General features: G+C 40.2%; 1 protein-coding gene across 1 annotated transcript in view; it reads right to left on the reverse strand.

Moving 5' to 3' along the window:
- PSMD14 (proteasome 26S subunit, non-ATPase 14) overlaps positions 1-726 on the reverse strand; it is a 92,477-nt gene extending 91,751 nt beyond the window's left edge. The window contains exon 1 of the mRNA XM_073647062.1: positions 551-726. The gene's annotated coding sequence lies outside the window, so the exon portion shown is untranslated. The remainder of the gene's footprint in view (positions 1-550) is intronic.
- Between the last annotated feature and the right edge of the window lie 20,878 nt (positions 727-21,604).

Genomic DNA, 21,604 nt, shown 5'->3' on the forward strand with positions numbered 1-21,604 from the left:
TTTTGAGTTTTAACCTATTGCAGTAAAGGTGACATTTTTTCGGAGCCCTTTTGCTGGAACTGTTGTTTCTTCCTGGACTTTGCAGCACCCTTTCACCTTGTAGAAAAGCAGTCACCATAGCAACCTGTAAGACCCCCTTTCATACTTTCAAGATCCCATGGGACACGGAATCTGGTTGCTATTGGCAACTAACCAGCTTTCCCCTCGCTCTGATGATTATTGTAAGTTTCCTCCTTTGTGTTCTCGTCTTCCCCCGTTTCCAATACCTCTTCTAGCTGTCAGCCTGTAGAAGCAGCAGCCAGAGGAGGCGGCATGAGTCGGCATTTCCTTCCACATCACACCTCTGCTCTGCAATCCCGAATATCAACGCTAAGAGGCAGGAATCCTCCATACTGGACCTGCCACTGAATGCCGCAGCCCTGTGCAACGCTCGGTGTGAATTACTACTCGAGTCCCGGGATGAATCTGCGGCCTAGTTCTAATAGGCACTCTCCTATGCGCCTCGTTAGCTGTAACGCTGCGGTTATGTGGCGTATAGCGGGCGCCTTACCTGTCAATAAACTTCTCTGCAGAAGAACGAAGATTTTCTGACCTCTCTCTCTCTCCCCGGGGGCCGCAGTGAATCAGCCGAATTTCATTCAAAGCAATGCCTCCAGTAACTTCCGGGTGCACTAAAACGTCACTTCCGCTCCTTTCCGCACAACCAATCTGAGGACGTATAAGATATGACGTAGTTTACGTCAGCCTTGCTAGCGACGTACGTGTTTGATAGAACACTTGAGGGAAAGAAAAACTGATATCACGTGTCTGCAGCACAGGAGCCATGTTTCCAAAGCCTTTCCTCACTCGTACAAAGTAAAAGTAACGCTACGAGAAAATGGCCACTGGGCATCCCACTATTCCTGCAGATGTTTATGTTGTTATTTGAAAGTAACATGAAAGCAGAAGAGCAGCTGATTTCTTTTTTACATGTGAGCGGCAATGCTGCCATAAGGGAATGTTCACACAGATTGTTTTTGAGCTTGATTTTTCTGTCCAAAAAAAAAATGATGTGAAAATGGCATCAAAGTGTGAGGGGTGGGATTTTTCCGCTGGGTATTTTCTGCTCATAAGACGCAACAAGAATCGTCCTGTTGTTTTGTTTAATCTGGGTCAACAACGCTGTGTGTTATCGCCTAGCGGCATTGATCTGTGGGGGTCCTCGGACAGCACACTTACCCGTAGGGTTTGTCCTCCTCAGATAGTAACACACGTATGTGTGAATTTATCCTTCCCCATTATGCCGATCAATGCAGCTGTAAGAAGATGGAGGTGTTGCCCACATTTTCCCTGAAAGACGTGTCTTGTTGCAATGTATTTTATGTGCGACATGTTTAGTGTTATTAGTGATAAATTGTATTCTGCCCAGATGTAGGGAGCTATTAGGGACTGTTAGGGTTAATAGGTGGGACTAGCCCTGAGTGAGAGGGGCTAAAGTGAAGGGACGGAGACAGTTTCCTGTCAGGAAGTGAGATAGGGCCTAGCGTGTAGTAGGAGCAGACCTATGGTCTGATCAGTGAGCAGAGCTGTATGAAGTGGGTGTCCCTGAAGTGAAAGGAGACCGAGACAATGGATAGCGTGATCCAGAGTAGAGACAAGGAAAACTGATAGAAGGAGTAAGTGATTTACCGGAGATGGGATCTGGGGCAGGAGGCCTAGCAGGACAGTCCTGAGCTCCCAAGCCAAGGAGGTAGCGGTAAGAATCAGGGGGGCAAACGTGAGACGAAGAGAGTGCCCCGTGTGGTAGTTGTCGACAAGCAGAAAAGCTAAGTAATGACCATAGTGACAGAAGTAACTCCCCTAAGACGAAAAGGGCGCTGAACTGCTGGTTGAGAATAAGGACTCTCGCTTACTGTACTGAACTGCTCCCCATGGTTTAGTAAAAGACAGTTTATTTTTACGTGGTCTCCCTCACTGAACTCTATAAGATCTGGTCCGGCTTAGCCTAAGTCACCGGCACCATGCGGTCTGCAAGGGCGAAGCGCCCCGGTAGTTAAAGTCCACACACCCAGCCAGGATCCCCATTTTCATGTAGCGTGCCAGGGTATGAAACACTTCCCCATGCCACGCTACACGGGTACCAAGAGTTGGACCCCCACAGGTCACCTTTCCTATAGAAATGTGATCATTTTTTGTTTCTGGATATTCCCTTTAAGGCCGGCTTCACACATCTGACATTCATAGTCCATGGATTGCAATATCCGGGCCAGCTGCAGGTCTCCTGATCCAAACTCGACAGTCTTATTGGCTGCTGATCGGTGTGAGTGCTGGATGTCGGACCCCTATAATATATTAATGACCTATCCAACGGACAGTCCGCACTGACAAAATGGGGAAAGCTGCAGCTGATCAGCATCTGCTGATTGACTGCAGGGGTCAAGTGTCATACTTATGTTATAAGATTGCCACGTGACACAGCACTCGGAGCAGAAGAGCGGTGCTGGTCCAGGACGTAAGTATGCTTTATTTCTTATTTATTTAGAATTTCGCAACCCCATTAAAGGGAATGTATCATCTGAAATTTACTGAATACTGAATCTTCTCTCACAAAACTATATATCAATCTGCTCAGCTCCCGCAGTGCCTGCAAATTGGACTGCTTTTTAATGATGACTGGTTCCCTTTAAAAAAAAAATTTTTTCATATAAATGTTAATTAAAAATGTTTAAAAATCTTGAAACTTTCACACTGGCTACGAGGTCTAATTTCAGACTCTTGGGCCCTGATTTTTCTTTAAGTCACTTTCCTTTTTTGTCGTGTTGTATCCATTGCTTTTTTTTGCTCCAAATTTTTCAAAATGGCACACGCGCTTACTGAACTTATCGCAAAATAAAATATTGTCCCTTTAAGTCTTTTTTGAAACTATGTAGTGCAAAACGTACCACATTTTATAAGATGGTGCAACGATTGCACAAAAAATACTCAAAAATACAAGGAGGGGGCTGGAGTTGTGTCAGATTTTGAAACTGCTTAAAAAAGTAGCAATTGATGAATAAGGTGAAAAGATCTGGAATTGCTAAACTCAGCCCACAAAGCGGGAAAAAACAAATAAAATAAAAACACCCAAGAACATAAAATTAACTTAAAAAAAGAAGAAAAGGTGCAAATAGAATAATGAGTGAATTTGTAAATTCGCGCTGATGGTAGTGGGTTTGGAGAAAGAAAAACCGAGGTGGATAATTAAAATGCTTTAGGCTTTTATTAAGACGATATAAAATACATAGGGGTGGAGAAGAGGTTTAAAACGGTGATACGTATCACCAGGATTAGTGCACAATTTTCTTTACAATAGATATATAGAATATATGAATACACCAAGCTAATTAGATAAAAACATAAATAATTAATTAAATTGATGATTGGATTTCGTCTTCCCTCTCAGATGCGAAGGGTTGGTTTTCAGAGAGATCAGCTGGGCCTGTTGTTGAGCGCTTGTAGGATATGGATAGGGACTCTCGTAGTGCCTACGGTAGAAGCAGGGGAGAGAGGGTATTGGCTTAGTGGGTGATGTTGTCCAGTAATGTCCCACTCAGTCAATGGGTTGTATGATTACCTGCTATTGGTGTGACAATCAGCAGGTAGTAGAGGGTACGGAGGGTATCCTGTGGGGCTGTTTCCAGAGATGGGTCTAGGAGGGACAATGAATGAGGTGTCCAAATTAAAGAATAATGGATAATACACGGTTATCTGATAGGTTTAGTAGGTGTACCTGCGGAGGTTAAGTAGGAGGTAGACTTTGTTGTATTGTTGCAGGTGGGTTTAAACCTTCTTGGGTGGTGGTACCAGTAGGATAGGAATGATTATTTCTAGATGGTTCTGGAGAAAAAAATAGTATGTTAGGAATATTAGTACAATTGTACAGGATTCTGCCCGAGTTTAAATAGAGTTGGTACCTGTAATAACTGCCAGAGAATTTGCAGGAGGTGTCCAAATATGTCCCAGAGAGATTTCGGGATAGTCGAGGTTTTATTATTATTATTATCCTCTTGGGTGGGTTCAGTAACTGACTTTGGCTGCACCAGGAGGCCCTGGATGAGCCAGAGAGGTCAGTGTCTAGTAGACTACCATATAGCAGAAGGCTCTGGTTCTAAAGATACGTTTGTGATAATAGTACCAGGCTTGGCAGTTCTACCAAGTTTATCACAGTTGATGTTTTACTTTTTGGTATTGTTTCTTAGTATTATTTACCTGCTAGGTAGCCGGTATAGAGTGTTGAGACTGGTCTGAGCGATGTCTCAAGTTTGGTCGAGGTTTCTGATTCTGTTAGCTTTAAGTAGGTATGGTACGGGGCTGAAGCTGCATCAGGAGGCTCTGGCTGAGCTTGAGATGGTCGGCATCTAGTGGACTAAATAGGATGAACAAAATGGTTTCTAGTGCCGACAGGTTAGTCAGTAGTCACTACTATCTAGCTGTAGGGTACTCAATAGTACCTTTGTTTTAGTCTGGAATTACAGCGGGGTGGTTCAGCAGGAGGCTGTGGCTGAATTCTTTGGAATACAGAGTGCAGGTGCTGCTGGAAAGAGACGGAGTACTGTGGCTGTAGGTCTGTTGTATGCGATGGGGCCGTGGCCCGATCCTACTTACAGTAAGTTGTCCCGCGATGTCAGGTGGTGTCAGGGGTCCGGGGCGAGAGCGGAGTCCCGGCCGGTGACTGAAGCGTACTCGCCTGTTTCCGGGTTGCAGGAGGAAGAGAGGAGGAGAGAGGAAAATGCGCGCTCCTAGGTGAAAGAGCGCGAGAGAAGCAGCGTGACAGGCAGTCACGTGGTACGCAGCGTACAGATGCTACGGAGGCCTGGTTGGTGCCTCCTGTGCTGGGTCAAATGGCAGTCCTACGCGTTTCGACAGCTACGGCTGTCTTCATCAGCAAATAGAATAATGATTATGGTGCAAACAAAAAAAAACAGGAACAAAGCTAGACAAAAACCAGGCACAAAAATAGACAAAAAAACAGGAGCAAAACAAGTAAAAAAACAGGCACAAAACTAGACAAAAAAACCTGCACAAAACTAGGCAAAAAAGCAAAAGCAAAACTAGACGACAAAAAACAAGAGCAAATCCAGACAAAAAAAGTAGACAAAAAAACTGGAGCAAAACTAGACAAAAGCAGGAGCAAAACTAGACAAAAAAGCAGGCACAAAACTAGACAAAAGCAGGAGCAAAACTAGACAAAAAAGCAGGCACAAAACTAGACAAAAGCAGGAGCAAAACTAGACAAAAAAAACAGGAGCAAAACTAGACAAAAACAGGCACAAAACTAGACAAAAAGCAGGCAAAAAACTAGACAAAAAACAGGCGCAAAGGCAAAGATGAATCTGGGCTCTGGTGCCTCAAGGGGTTTGCTTGGGGCCCAATTTTCACCCCCGGGTGGCACTGCTGGGAAAGTGAACACATGTAGCCATGTTCCCTCACACTGGAATGATTAGCTTAGTTTTAGAAGATCTGAAAAAGGGACAACAGAAGTTAAAATTCTCTAATTGATTTATTATAAAAGATTTATGATGAAGATTTCCTTATAAATATTTTAAATTTTCCTCATCTATTTAATACCCACAGGAGTTTTGGGCTGGCGATAATTACAAATCCATAGGGTAGGATAAAAATGCAAATAAAATGTTGATGTTCCAGTAAAGTCAAAGACTCGGTGTAGGCTATATTAAGAGAAAATCTGTTGATTCTTCACTGGTATCTGTGAGTACGTAATGTGTTCTCTGGTAATTCAGTGCCGCTCTTTCTCACTGCTATATTTCTGCTCCCATCTGTTTATGTTTGCTTATGTTAGGATGACTATTCCTCATGCTATGTGTCCATTTCTTTTCCAGTTTTGCAGCTGTCTGTCTGTCTCTTTGCCATTTCTTTTCTTAGTGCAAATTATTTGCATCAATAATATTCAGAACATCTTGGATACAAGTCGGTTTGGGGTTTGTATTGATAAGCGCAGTTTATTTCTCATTTATATTCTGGTCAAGAAGAACGAGCGCAAAAAAAAGAAAATCCATCATTGTATAGAGGAGCGAAGATTACTTGTTCTTAGATTTTATACACTTTATATACACTATATGAAATGTTTAGTAACTTTGGAAATGCTTTACTTTTTTCTTCTGTTTTTGATTATTTTCCTTATTTGTTCTCTCTGCTGAAATTCTAGTTTATAATACAATTCTGTGTTGAAGCAAGTGCCAGATTATCTGGTTTATGTAAGAAGAAAAGTCAGTATCTATGAATAAAGGAAAGAACATGAAAAAAGCTCAAAATTGACACAACGTAATTGCAAAGTTACATTTTAAAGTAAATTGTACCCATCTTCATAAATGGGTATACTTGGAAAGGGAGTGTAAAAACAAGCAAATTTCTCATTTAAATGTTATTAAAATTTAAGACAGTTCTCGAGATATCTTCCATTTATTTATTTTACTCACTTATATAGCGCCATTAATTCCACAGCGCTTTACAGACATTACGGGCACTGTCCCCATTGGGGCTCACAATCTAAATTCCCTATCTGGATGTCTTTGGAGTGTGGGAGGAAACCGGAGGAAACCCACTCAAACACGGGGAGAACATACAAACTCCTTGCAGATGTTGTCCTTGGTGGGATTTGAACCCAGGACCCCAGCGCTGCAAAGCTGCAGTGCTAACCACTGAGCCACCATGTTATTGTTTATCGCACATTGCCTAGAGGACCCGCCACTGGTGCAGTCTAGCAGTGGTGGCCACATTGAGCTTGCAAGCACTACCCTGAAGCTGGAGTGCATTGTTACTTCAGTGCCAATCTGCTACCAATGGGAACAAAGGCCATGCATGTATGATTGGTAGGATGCAACTCACAGGACCCTCCCTTTAATGATTATCCAGATGCTAATATGTGTCTGTGTCTTGTACTATAACTTGTACCCTTTGCTCTGCTATACAGAGGTTAGGGAGTACCTATTTTAAGGATTGGTCATCAATGTACACTGTACACTGTTGAGCAAAGGGGTAATGTTTTGCACTTTTCACTTTCAGGCTCCATATCTTACCATCCACAGGTTCTAAAGTGAGACTACCATCATTTTATAAGCAACCATTTTGGCTATCTCATATATAAATTAGACTTGCGCATATATATAGCATATGATTGGTTATGCAGATTCTTGTCATCTCACTGCATTGTTACTGTTTTGCTCCTAAAAATCTAAAATTTAAATTTTTATTATTTTCTAAGTATTTTGAAAATCCACCTTTGGCTTTCAACGCTGCCTGAATCCTTCTCGGCTGCTCTCGATCAGATTTAAGCATGTCTCTACCGAAATCGGATTCCAAGTCTCTTCTACACGTTCCCAAAGTTGGTGCATACTGGTAGACTCACTTGGATATGTATACAGCTTTTTCTTCAACTCTACCCACAAGCGTTCAATTGGGTTGAGGTCTGGGGACTGTGGGGGCCAATCCAACGCCTCTACTTCATTGTCATTGAACCATTTCTTTGCCAATCTCGACGTATGCTTCGGGTTGTTGTCCTGCTGGAACACTAGGTCGTCCTTTTCATACCCGTAGTACTCGAGTGTGCGAAGTAACTCGTCTTGTAGGATACTCACATATAGCTCAGCATTGAGACCACCATCGATCCTGGTCAAGTATCCAACGCCTTTGGCTGTGAAACAACCCCATATTATCAGGCTTCCTCCACCGAACTTGGCAGTTCCTTCAATTTCTTGATCTGTTAGCCCTTTTGTCCCTTGTTTCTTCCAGACCCATTTGCATCGATTACAGCCTAGTCTATTGACTTTCGTCTCATTGCTCCAAATCACCCATTTCCAATCTTCTACTGTTCACTTTTCGTAAAAACTTGATTGAAGTTGAGGCTTCTACACCTTTTTTTCGGGCCACCATCCAGACTTGTGTAACGTACGTCGCCTGGTGCTCACATGGACATCTGTGATCTCACTAATACGAACAATATTAGCCACCTCCACTTCCGTGTTTGTCGCGCCAGAACTGATACACCTTCTGATTTGACAACTTATTGACTCCGATATTTTGCCTGGACGTCCACCTCTTGGCTTTTGAATGGATGGATGGACTTCATTTCGCGTATTCTTCCAACTGTCATGGCACTCGCATGCAGCAGTTTGGTAATTTTCTTGGCGGAGAGCCCGCTATCGATGAGCTGGATGATGCTGTTTCTCTATTCTTGGGAAATCTTCTTTATGGCTGCTCCTCGATTTGAGTCAGTGACCTTTCGCTTTGGAGTCAACCTGATAACACACTGAGCTATTAGGGAATGTGAGAACAGGTTGTAATTTGTAGTATTCTGGAAGAAAAAAAAGATTTTTCCAAAACAGTAACAATGCAGTGCCATGACAAGAATCTGCATAACTAGTCATATGCAAAATAGTTGCAAGTCAAATTTATGTATGAGGTAGCCAAGATGATTGTCTATAAAATGATGGTAGTCTCACATTGGAAGCAGTAGTGGATGGTGAGATATGGAGCCTGAAAGTCAAAAGTTCAAAACATTGTTACCCTTTTACTCGACAGTGTATATCCCACCAAAAGTCCATACATTGTAGGCTAAACCAGACACAGAGACACACAGACAGACAGACACATCCATTCACACCATTGGGATGTCTGTGTCATACATAATTTCTGCCTGATAACTGTCTACACATTTAGAAATTAAGAAGGTTACCCTAACCTTAATTACATTTTATAGACATGATTATTTTTTTAGTTTGTTAGCAAACCCATCATGAACATCCAAAGAATGAAGCCTGCAGGAGGGGCTCGTGCTGCTATTATAAGACTTTTACAAAGATTTTAACCCCTTCACCCTCGGGCGATTTTCCATTTTTTTTTTCGTTTTTGTTTTCTACTTCCCTTCTTCCAAGAGCCACACTGTTATTTTTCCCGTCCACATAGCTGTATGAGGGCTTGTTTTTTGTGGAACGAGTTGTAACTTTTAAGTGACACCATTTATTTTACCATATAGTGTGCTGGAAAATGGGAAGGAATTCCAAGTGGGTTGAAATTGAAAAAAAAACCTGCAATTCCACAATAGTTTTTTGCGTTTTTTTATTTACTATATTCACTATACGGTAAAACCGACCTGCCATTATGGTTCTCCAAGTCAGTACAAGTACTCACATCCCAAACATGTATAGTTTTTTTTTTTATATTTAAGAGGTGAAAAAAAAAATTCTTAAATTTGTAAAATTTGCACCCTGAGCTGATGTTTTTTACTGATAACATTTTGGGGCAAATACGAGTTTTAATCTCTTCTTATTGCATTTTATTGCAATATTGCAGCGGCCAAAAAATCAGAAGTTTATTAAATGTGAAGTTTAACAAGAATAAACAGTAATAAATGATACAATATTTGCATGTCAACAAAGTATCAGAATAATACAGTTTAACTTCACAATCGTATTTCTGAACGGAATTGTGTATAATTGGTTATTGTTCAGTTGTATTAGATGTAACTCAAATTCAAAACTGAATAACAATAATATGATGAGAATTATGTAGTCAAAAGAAAATATTAGAAAAGAGTTACAGAGGGGGAGAAAGAGATCAATGACAAGGGAAAGAGAAGAAAAAGAGTGGGGACAAGAGAGTAATAGGGAAGTGGGGTAAGTCTCTCTCCTGGGATATCGCAACTCTTGAGAGCTCTCGTGGCGAGTTGATACCTTATAATGAACACCCTGTCACAGTATCATAAATCGAGATAAATGAAGCCGAATCTAATTCAACCAGGAGTCCAGGTCTGATGTTTCTCTGAACGCGATCCAAGGTGCCCGAGTATAGTAAATCTTATCTGAGGTTCCTGTGATCTGGCCTATTAATTGTTCCATTCTATAAATGTTATTGAGCTCAGATACAAATTCGGAGCTTGATAGGTTTTTTTCCTGTCTCCGGTATCTGGGAATTAGATTCCTGGCAGCTGTAAGGAAATGTCTCAGAAGGCCTATTTGAAACCTGATCTTGAAATATTACTTAATGATAATAAGGCTAGCTCCAAAGAAGGTCGTGCCCAATAGATGGAAAGTTTGTTGAATAGGTCAAATATTTTGAGCCAAAAACTCTGGATAGGTTGACATGACCACCAAATGTGAGTGAATGATGCTCTCTCTTCCCGACATCTCCAGCCAGTGTCCGGAGTCATGGGGAACATTGAATGAATGGTGGAAGGACACCTGTACCACCTAGTTAACGCTTTGTAGCTCCTCTCCTGTGATACTGAACACAGTGACGATCTAAATGTAAATACAAGAATTTTGGCACGATCATCTGAAGAGACAGGTCTTCCCAGATCCTCCTCCCATTTTGAGAAGAACAATGGGGGACCCCGGAGCACTATTTGGCTCTCTTGAAATATCTTATATAATAAGGAAACAGTGTGGTCTGGAGGGCTTCTCGTCAGACACAGGTTTTCAAAGGGAATGAGTGGTCTAAAGATGTCGGTTTGTTTAGATGTTGCGTTGATAAAGCTTTTTAATTGTTCATAGAGAAAACAAGTGCCTATGGGGGGGTCATTACCAGAAAAAATATCTCGTTGTTTCATTCCCGATTGGTTTATATAGTCATATATCATAGGATGTTTGTCTTTATGTTTGTTTAAGAATGTCGTTTTGTTTAAACCTACAGGGAAAGCTGGGTTATCATATATTGGTGTTAGAGGACCAGGTACGGATGATAAGTGAAGTGATCTATTTCCGTGTTTGAAGAATAGAACAAGGTTTTTGGACAGGAAAGGGAGAGGGTCGCTGCTCCTGCCAACCACCCCTGTTGACCATAATGTCGCTAATGGATTAAGTTGAGAAAGGGCTATTTCCATATTTACCCAATTCTTATTGTTTTTATGATGGAATAAGTCTAGGATACATGTTCCTAGTGACGATCCATTATAAAGGGCAAAATCTGGAAGACCCACTCCTCCTACCTGTTTGGATCTACTCAATAAGGAATAATATATACGTGAACATTTATGTGACCAGACAAATCTGGTGATTGCCTTTTTGAGTCTAGAGAAAAAGGAGGCTGGAAGGTAGAGAGGGATTGTTTGGAAGAAGTAGAGAAGGCGCGGTAAAAAATCTATTTTTATTACATTAATTCTGCCAAACCAGGATAGTTGTAACTGATTCCAATTTTCGAGATCGAGCTCGGCCCTATGCAGAGCATTTTTAAAGTTTGCCTCATATAGTTTAGAGATTTTTGCAGTCAGTTTTATTCCTAAATAAGTGAGCGAATCATAGTACCATTTAGAAAGGAAAGGATGAGCATAATTGAGCTACCAGAGATGGTTGTAAGGAAACATTCATTATCTCAGATTTATCGGAGTTCATTTTGAAATTACTCAGGTATCCAATATATGTATCATATAACAATATGTCATCTGCGAAAAGGGCAAGCTTGTGCTCTTCTGAGCAGAGTTTCACTCCCTTGATAGATTGGTTGTTACGTATTGCGAGTAATTCTGGCTTTTTGATTTTTGTTTCTTGTTATACCGTTTACCGATCGGATTAATTTACTTTGTATTTTGATAGATCAGACATTTCTGAACTCAGTGATACCAAATATGTGTATTTTTTTTTTTATTATTTTAATGCTATTATCAGTGCTGCTCCTGATGTAGAGACTGGGTACCCCAAGGTTGTGGGGGCCCTGTGCAATTGCCCAGTTTGTCTCCCCCCACCTATCACCGGCCCTGTCCCCTAAGTAGCTTCCTACAATGGTCCAAAATGTCTTGTGCTGAAGTATTAAGCTTTCCCTTCACTGGAACTAATGAGCCTAGTCCCCCGAAGAACAAGCCCATAGCATTATCCCTTCTCCCCGAAACTGTGCAGCGATCACAACGCAGTCAGGGGGTAACCTTCTCCTGGCAGTAGCAGTAACTAAACCCAGACTCGCCCATCAGATGCTGAATAGAGAAGTGTGATCCGTAACTGCACAGAACACGTTTCCTCCAGAGTCCAGTGGTGGTGGCTTTACATCACTCCATCCCATGCTCGGCATTGTGCTTGGTGATGTACGGCTGCATTCAGCTGCTCGGCCATAAAGCTCCCTTCGGGGGCGCAGCTTATCTGTTTCGTCTCTACGCCACAACTTAACTTCTAGGCCACAGTCCTGATCAGCGAGTTTCTCTCTACTCGCTCAGCGGTTCCGCATCCTATCACTATGGGTCCTGGATCTACCACTTGGGGCACCCACTAGTCCCACGCTCTCAGCACTCTTTAGGCCTGTTACCTTCGGCACTAAAAAGCTCTCGGGTTTCTCATGAAACGGCATCTTCTCTGATAACGCCTTCTGTAAGGTCTCTAAGTCTCGTCAATAATTCTCTTTAGGATCCTGCTATTCCTCACTTCAGTCTCTTCTAGCTGTGGATCACCCTTTTGGCAGCACTGCACACTTGTTACTCTCCGAACTCTAACTCCTATCTGATTAATTATCAGGAAGTAGTCTGCTTTCCCTAGCACTAGCCCCTTACACTGTGGGCTAGTCTCCACTCTTAACTCTAACTTGCCCTGCTGTCTGTTGCTGGGCAGAACTTCCCTACAAAACACTATTTTACAGTCAGCTATCTGCATCCTCTACTATACCCTAATGTCACTGTCTATGTTTTATCCTACACTATTCCAATTATACATGTTACACTTATGCATTACCTCTACAATACTCATGCACTATACATTATGATATCACAATACATTACACAAGTAAACATATTACACTTCACAAGATATAGAAGAGACACATAACACCATACACACAACGCAATTGGTGTCATCAGGGGCAGGAATGTGGCAGCTACTAAAGCTACTCAGATTCCAGGTCTAATATTTTAAAGTTTTTTTTTTGAGTTTTATCTTTCATTCATCCCAGGCAGCAAAGATTTAATGACCTTAAGGCTCAAGGAGAAGTGGCAGGTTGGCACCTACTTGGCATCCAGCGCCCAGCAAATGAGCAATCTGATTAGTTTCTAGGAGTATTTCATTTTTCCCTTTTCACAAGTCTTTATGAATCCCCCCAATGTAGTAAATTATGACTGGACGCGTCTTACAGTGAAAGAGATGGCAGCCTACAAACATCTCAACTTGTTTATGACATAGAAGCAAAATTACCGATTTTTTTTTAGCAATTGCATTCGGTGCCATGAGGAGGTTTTGCTACCAGACTATTCTCTTGCACAGCCCTTTATATAGCTATGCATACAGATGGTTTTTCTCCAGATACAACATGCCTTTGCACAGTTGTATAAAAATAACCCGGTGTGACATATGATGGCGGATCCCCCCCCCCCCACATATTATTCTTCCAAATCCTTCCCAAGTGCTTTAACCTGATTCCCTCCCGTCGTAGAAAGCAAAGTATCTATTCACTATAGTCTTAGAGGAAATAATAATGGGAATGAATGTTACTGCGTTGCCTTTTTTTATCTCCATGGTTCTGTAGGCGGCCTCATCCAATTAATTGCTTCTTCTCATTCCGTCGCATGTTCTCCTCCAAGTACAGATGCTATTGACTGTTTATGCCTAATTGTAAGTAATGTTGATTTTAATTAGACATATGCCGTCAGAGCCATACCTATGTAGGAAAAGTTCTGTCTTCTAAGTATCATTATCTGTTAATTATGTAAGGCCAGCATCTGGATTACTAACAATATGAATCCATAGGAATTCCTTTCTTCCTATATGTCTCCAGGATTAGAAGACATGGAGGACATGAGCCCTTACACCATTTTGACACCGAGTTTTACCAGTTAATTACTATAAATTAGCGGGGTGATACGACTCTCTATTATGTGGATTGAATTAATTTATTGAAGTCATTAAATCTATAATAAGTCATTTCTAGAGGACGGTATAATGGTTTGTTGCTGTTGTCCAAGAGACCCTTAGACCAATTTGGTGGTGATTTATTAGAATAGCTTATGTTGCTAGATAGACAGCCTTTTAGTTTTTTTTTTCTTTCCAAGTAAACTATTGCTTTTTAATTGCATTTTCTATACTTTTCTTTAAATTATTTTTCTTTTTTTTTTAATTCTTCAAGTTTTTTGCTGTTCGTTAAATGAGGTCGCTTAAAGGGGACCTTCCACTGGATTTTTTAACTTAACCTGTTTACCTTCTCCAATTGCCGCTACTCCGCTGGTTCTACAACAGTTTTTCTTTTTCTTCTGTGCCCCTCTATTCCAAAGTTATACCCACCAATAATAAAGGTGGATAATTTCACTTTAAACAACTGGGTTGTATACCACTGAACTTCTCTGTGGGCGTGGCCATGTTTTGATTGGCCAGCATCAACAAACACCCACACAGAGATTTCATGGTATACGCCCAGTTTGTTAAAGGGAAAATTTGCACCTTCATTACAGGAACAGAGGGGCACAGAAGAAAGAGAAAAATCATTCCAGAATCAGTGAAGCCTAATTCTCCTATGCTAAAGAAACAAAGCAAAACTGATTCGGTATATTATGCTTAGTGTTAGGTCTTAGGCGTGGTGCATAACACAGAGATTTAACCCATATTTGACCTGTGACATACATTTTCAACAAAAGTCACTGAGGACTTTATGGAGTGGGCTCAGGAGCTGAGCTCCCTGCAGACATTTTTGCTGGCAGCTATATAGGCGGCATCTGTGTTTTACAGCAGTGACCGGAGCGGAGCTCGGATTGCTGATTTTAACCATTTAGATGCTGCTGTCAAAAACTAAATGAGTAATTTAAACATTGCGATTGCCCATGTGCTCATGCTCGTGGCATTCATATTAGAATTACATATAGGAATTACACTATAGCAGTATATGATATAATTGATCAGGTGATCGCAGGTTTAAGTCCCCGAATGTGGTTGAAAAATAAAGTAAAAAAAAAGTTGTTTTTTTTTAAATATATAAGTTTTTATCACACTCTTTTCGCCATTCAAAAATTGTGGAATTTAAAAATTTAAAAAAAAAAAACAGCGAAAAAACATATTTGGCATCATCGTTTCCTAAAAGCCCGATTTATCAAAGTATAACAATTTTTTTAACCTGTATGTTACTGAAAAAAAAAGAAATAAAAAATAAAAAAAGTTCCCTAAAAAAATACAATAAAAAGCAATCAAAATAGGCAAAAAAAATAAAAAGTTATGAGTCTCAGAAAATTGCAGCAGAAACACATTTTCTTACAAGGTGCTGATTTTTTTGTTAACCACTAAAATATAGGAAAAAAAAATGTTATAGGTTTGGTATCGCCATAATCTTATTGATCTGAAGAAGCACACTAAAATAATAGTTTTATTCAAAACTACAACTCGTCCCACAAAAAAACAAGTCGTCATACAGTTATGTCGGTGAAAAAAATACAAACAATATGGCTCTTGGAAAAAGGGCAGGTAACAATGAAAGCTAAAAAAGAAAAATTATCGTGTCCATAAAGGGTTAAAGAGCGCCATAGCCATACTTGAAAAAAGTACCAATTTTGCAAAGACAATTTCTGGGGCGGCTTCAGGCTGGTATTTTTAGGCTGGGAAGGGCCCAATAACCAGGGACCTTTCCAGCCTGATAATATCAGCCAGCAGCTATCTGCTTTACCTCTGCTGATTTCATAAAATAGGGGGACCCCACGTAATTTTTTTTTCATTATTTATTTATTTGGTTAAACAAGTCTAAAAAGCTATAGAATAAACTCCACATGACATACACTAAAGGGTGCAAGTTTATAATATGTAGGGGGCTTGTGAAAATATATATCTGCAGGACATCTATCTATCTAATATCTATTATCTATCTATTATGTATCTAATATCTTTCTCTAATCTATCTATATCTTTATATGATTGCTTTATTGGTTTTGTAAACTAGCTTTAAGTTACATAGAGCATTATAGTATGTAAAAGATGATGTTAAAAATGCATTGCATACGGAAGTCATACGGATGCTAGGCGAGAAAAAAAAAATCACACACTCAGGTAGCACTCGCACGACATACGGAATGAAATATGCATGACACTCACCAACTTTTCTGGCTGAGAATCTGAGCGATTTTATATACGCAGATGTGAGCGAACCCTTACCTAGAGTGTTATTTTAATGCTAAGCATTCAGGCCAACAGGCTGTTGCATCTGAAAACTTTGTGGTTTAGTTCTTACAGTAAAAAATTTTATAGGATGACACAAATTTTTATCTTCTCTGTATCAGCTGTGCCGGGAATGTTGGCTCAAGGATCTGCATGGAATAGTCAAAACTTTAATTCTGATTGACTTGGGTGATTACAGACAGACATTTACATGGGGGAGATTATACATCATAACATATTCTGGCTCTTCTTTGTAAAGCTGTAAGAGGCTGAGAGAAGCCAGTGGGCAGGATGCTCCAGTGATTGAACGCTAAAGACTCTGACGTGTGAGAATAGGAAAATCCACTTTTTTTTAATTTACTTATTTTAGACTTTGCTTGGGACTTTTTCTAAAGTTTGATCCAAGGTGTCCGTTTTTGACAAGCTAATGGGTACATTGAAATCACCCACATCCTTGTAGAGTACAGTACTATACGTTTAAAGAAAGCCTGTCACTTTACCTGTTTTAATAAGTACCTATATTCTCCAGAAACATGTAGAATAACTTTTGTTTCAAACTATGAAATGTGCTGTTCCTTAGTTATTCCAGCAACGAATACATTGACAACTAGGTGTGTCTGTGCACACTGTGATACTGTCCAATCAATACTGGTATAACATGGCACGGGGCGATAACTGTGGGCAAGGTACTCGTCTTTCATGTCCTGATACGCTACATAAAGATGGGGGTCCTGGCTGGGCTTTGTCTACGGGGGCTCTGCACCCTTGCAAGCCACATGATGCCAGCGGCCAAGACCAGATGGTGTAAAGTTCAATAAAGGAGACCACCAACCAAACATAAAGGGTCTTTTACTGAACATCAACTTGGTGGGGATTATGTACAATAGATAGCAGGTTAATAACTTCACAAACGTTTCCTTCACAACATGGAGCATCTTCACTCAGTCTCTCTACCTCTTCCAGGCTTACTTGTTTCTGCCCCCAAGTTCCTCTGCCTTCACCACAACCCACCACAGTAACTGAGAATCCTGTCCTCAACCCACGGTTCGGCAACCTCCTTTCCCTTTGGGGAACTAGTTTGCCATTATGGTCATTACTTAACTTCATTGCTTGCTGATGCCTTGGAACTACCTCCCGGGGCACTCTCTTCATCTCACGTTCCCTGTTCTGTCCTGGCCTGTTACCTCTCTGGCAGGCAAACTCGGGGCCATGCTGCTAGGCGTCCTGTCCCAGGACCCATCTCCAATGCACCACTCTGTCCTTCTGTCACTTTTCCTTTCTCTACTCAGGATCACGTTATCCACTGCCTTGGTCTCCACTCATTTTGGGGACTCCCAACTAATGCGGCTCCGCTGTGTACTCAACCAAAGGTCTGCTCTAGCTGCAAGCTAGGCCCTGTCTGACTCACTACCAGGAAGTCCTCTCTGATCTTGCTACATAGCCACACTCTCTCTGGGCTAGTCCCAACTCTTGACTCTATCCATACCTACTCACTACCTGTTGCTCGACAGAACACAACTCTATCACATAATAATGTAAAACAATATAATGCATCACATCACAGAACACATCAACAAGGGGGGATGTGGGCACAAGTTCCATCTTTTTACATTGGCATTACCAAACTGTGTAGGAACACACATCCCCATACGAGCCTAATCCAAGTTTCATATGATTCTTTTGTGGCAGTATCTCTAGCAGTAATATAGGCTGGATGTGAACTCTGTGTGTATCCAGGGTTCTGCTGTCTTTGTTAGTTCATATATTAGATCAGTTTCTGTCCTGCACTTATTTCTTCTTAATGTTCTTCCTTTCTTGTCTATAGCCTGTTTTCTCTGCCCTCTCTGAGTCTCTAGATGCCTTCCTCCACACTGTGAAGATCTGTTTACAACACTTCCCCCCCCCCCCCTCCCTGCTCCTATATCCAACGCTGAGCTGAGAAGAGGGGAGTTCAGTGAGTAACACCCAGAAGATGAGAAACTTTTTTAAGTAAAATTTTAGACACTTCAGGTTTTTATATGGCATTTGTTTTTATGCATCAGGAATAAATGAAAAAGTTTCCTATGTTGATATTGGCAAATATATCCATAAAAATCGCTATACTGTTGATCCTTATGGGATCTGATTTTTTTACGCTCTTATAAACTTAAACAGACGAGTCTCATCCAAAATACGGAAGAGGCTAGTGCAGGCGGGAAATTTTTTCATGTGGACATTTGATACTGGTCTGAGTATCTGAGTACAGTCAACTATTCCGCGGACAGCACTTGGACCAAAAATACTTTGGTGTGAATATAGCCTCATATGAAAAATTTTGCAAGCATTTTTAAAGTAGCTTTTCAAGAGGAGGTTGCTCAAAAAAAGCTCCAAAAAAACTCTCAGTTTTAGTAAATCTTTCCTAGTGTCTCTTAGGACTTGTGCAGACAAACATATTGGACGTGTGCTCTCCGATTTTTGATCATGTTGCACACGGTCAACACACTAACCCATGTTATTCCATAGGCCTGTTCAAATGACCAATTTCTTTATTGGTTTTACCGTCCGTGAGGAATAAAAAACACAGCTTGCACCAGTTTCTTGCATTTCTCAGATGAGACTTGCTCATTCAAGTCTATGGCGATTTTCATACATTGCGTTTTTGAAGCGTTTTTTTATGAAAATTTTAAGCTGCGTTTTACAGTACCATCAAATGTCATACACACACCGTGTTATTTTTTTTCCTGACTGGCGTTTTTGCAGAATGCAGCTTGTCACTTCTTTCAGCGTTTTTGGAGCGTTTTTCACCCATAGAAAGCAATGAAAGTGCAAAAACACAGCAAAAAGCGCAGGTATCAGGTTTTGCTGTATTTTTGGTTGACTCATGTTCTTTTTTTAAGCTCTGACCTTTATCAGCATGCACGAGAGACAAATGTACTGACAAAAACGCAGTAAAAAAAAAACAGCAAAAATGCATCAAAATAACGCAGCGAAACCTACTTTTTTGATGCTGCTTCTTTACTGCCAAGAAAGCATATTTTGCCTGCGGAAAAAAACGCAGCAAAAAAGTCATGTGTGAACATTGCCTAAGAATGCGTTAAAAAAAAAAAAAAAAAATCGCATCCTATACGGCTCATCTGAGTAGCATGTGATTTTTACGGATACAATGCCATTATAAACCTAGGAAACTATATTTCATCATCTGCATTTTTGAATGTAGATGTATGAAAACGGTTGTCATGCAGAAGTAAAAAACGGATACACCGAAGAAAAACTGATGAAAATCATGCAGAATACTAAGGCATTTTTTTTTTTTTTAACATTGAAGTCTATGGAGAACAGATCCATTAAATAACCATCTGTTATTCTCCCATTCGAAACTGATCTAGTAAGCAAAAAAAAAACGGATCCTCTTCAAAGAAAAACGAATGGATGATTAAGAAGACCGTTTTCCATAGCCTTCAATGTTAAAAAAACAGATCCAGCTGAAAACAGTTTTTTTAAAAAAAACGAACAAAAAAGTTGTGTCTGCAGAGCTTTTTTTGCCCATGGATTGCTGCTGGATCCGTTCTGACAATGATTACTGGACATGTGAACCATAGCCTTAGAGGATTTTTCATATGTTCATCTGCATCCGGCCTAATACCTGGTACTATGGCATCATTCAGAGGTCAATTAGTTTTCTTGTACGGTCCAATTTTTATCTGTCTTTTGTCCGGGTTTCAGTTTTTATCATTAGTTTTATTTTTTCAGGCCACAGCCCCGCTATCAGTATTTGGTCAGTATTCGGTCGGTATTTTTTCTCAGGAGTGGGAGCCAAAACCAGGAGTGGGTGATAAATGCAGAATTGGTGACTTGTTTCTATTATACCTTTTCTCTGATTGTTCCTCACCTGGTTTTGTCTCCCACTCATGAGAAAAAATACTGACCAAATACTGATAGTGGGGCCGTGGCCTTAGTTATTTTCTCATATGGGCTACATGATGGCTCAGTGGTTAGCACTGCAGCGCTGGGTTCTGGGTTCAAATTCCACCAAGTTCAACATCTGCAAGGAGTTTGTATGTTCTCCCCGTGTTTGCTTGGGTTTCCTCTGGTTTCCTCCCACTGATAGGGAATCTAGATTGTGAGCCCCAATGGGGACAGCAATGATGTCTGTAAAGTTCTATGGAATTAATGGCGCTATATAAGCAAGTAAAATAAATAAATATGCAAAAAGAAAAAAAATTGCAAACTGTCTCCGATACATTGCAATGTTAAAAACGGATCACATCTGTCAGGGATTTTTTTACGGATCCAGATACCAGGATGAGTAATTTTCATCTTTGACTCGGATCAAAATCGTGGATCGTGGAAAAAAAAAACCAAAAAACACGGACATCTTTTACAGCCTTATAGGTTATAATGGGTATGCCTTTTATCTGTGAAAAACACGGATAACAAAACATCTGAATAAGGCCTTATGCACACACAGCTAAAGAGAAAGACACTTTTATTTTAAGTATTTCTGAATTTGAGGCGCCCCCAGAGGGTAATTAATCCATGGCCGTTGGACAAAGGCACAGCCTTACCATTCACAGCTAAGGTTAGAGCTCAGGTAGTTCCAATGAATTTTCAGTGTGGAGGATTTTTTATTTTTTTTTTTTTGCAGAATTTTATACCATTAATTGCCAATTTGCATATGTGTGCAGCTGCTGTTTTGGCTCCTATCTGAATCCGATAAGCTTGCTGGAGGTAACACAGAGCACTTGGCAGCTTTCCTATTTGAAAAGCAAGCCTTCCCTAACTACAGAACAGCTGATAAACCCTGATGGCGTGAATTACAATTACACTACTTTTCACACTAAATCTGGGTGATAGCTACTTGGAAAGAAGTTTCATCATCTCTTACCACAAACTGGAAAAAAAAAAGAATTCCATGGTCATGCTGTGCTTTTAAAGGCAGGTTGATTCACTTTTTGTCTATTTAACACCTAAGTCTATAATGTCCATAGGCATCCAGAGATCGGCGTAATGAAATCTATGTTTGGATAGAAAAAAAATATATATTATTTTTTTTTCTTTTTTACATCTACCTCCAATTACATTTCTTAACGAGAAACGCTGGAAGTGTTAAAGTTGTCAGACACCTCACTTATTAAATAATTTGTGAGTATTTTCAGTTTTCATAAAAAAAAAAAAAAGTCACAGGGTTTCCTTTTTTTAATTAGTAAATCAAAAACATTTACTAAATGCAAGATATATCCGTGTATGAGACAGCAAAAGGAAAACCTTATTACCGGAGGAAGATTCTATAATTCCTGTTTACAATAATAGGTTTTCCGAAGCATATTGCTTCTGAGATTGGCTGGAACTGCCGGCAAGGAGACTCGTTACACGACTGCATGATAGAAAGATCATAGGAGGGATATAGAAATGTGAAACGGATACATTTCAGAACTATAGATATTAGAAATAAATAGATATTAAGAACTAGCTATATTGGAGAAAATAAAATAGAATGATAAATATTGTTGAAAAAAAACAAACAGATTAAGAATAAATCTAAAAGCATGTGA

The sequence above is a fragment of the Phyllobates terribilis genome, unplaced genomic scaffold (genome assembly GCF_046119375.1).
Source record: "Phyllobates terribilis strain yellow unplaced genomic scaffold, ASM4611937v1 Scaffold_9__5_contigs__length_417890890, whole genome shotgun sequence".
NCBI lineage: Eukaryota > Metazoa > Chordata > Amphibia > Anura > Dendrobatidae > Phyllobates > Phyllobates terribilis.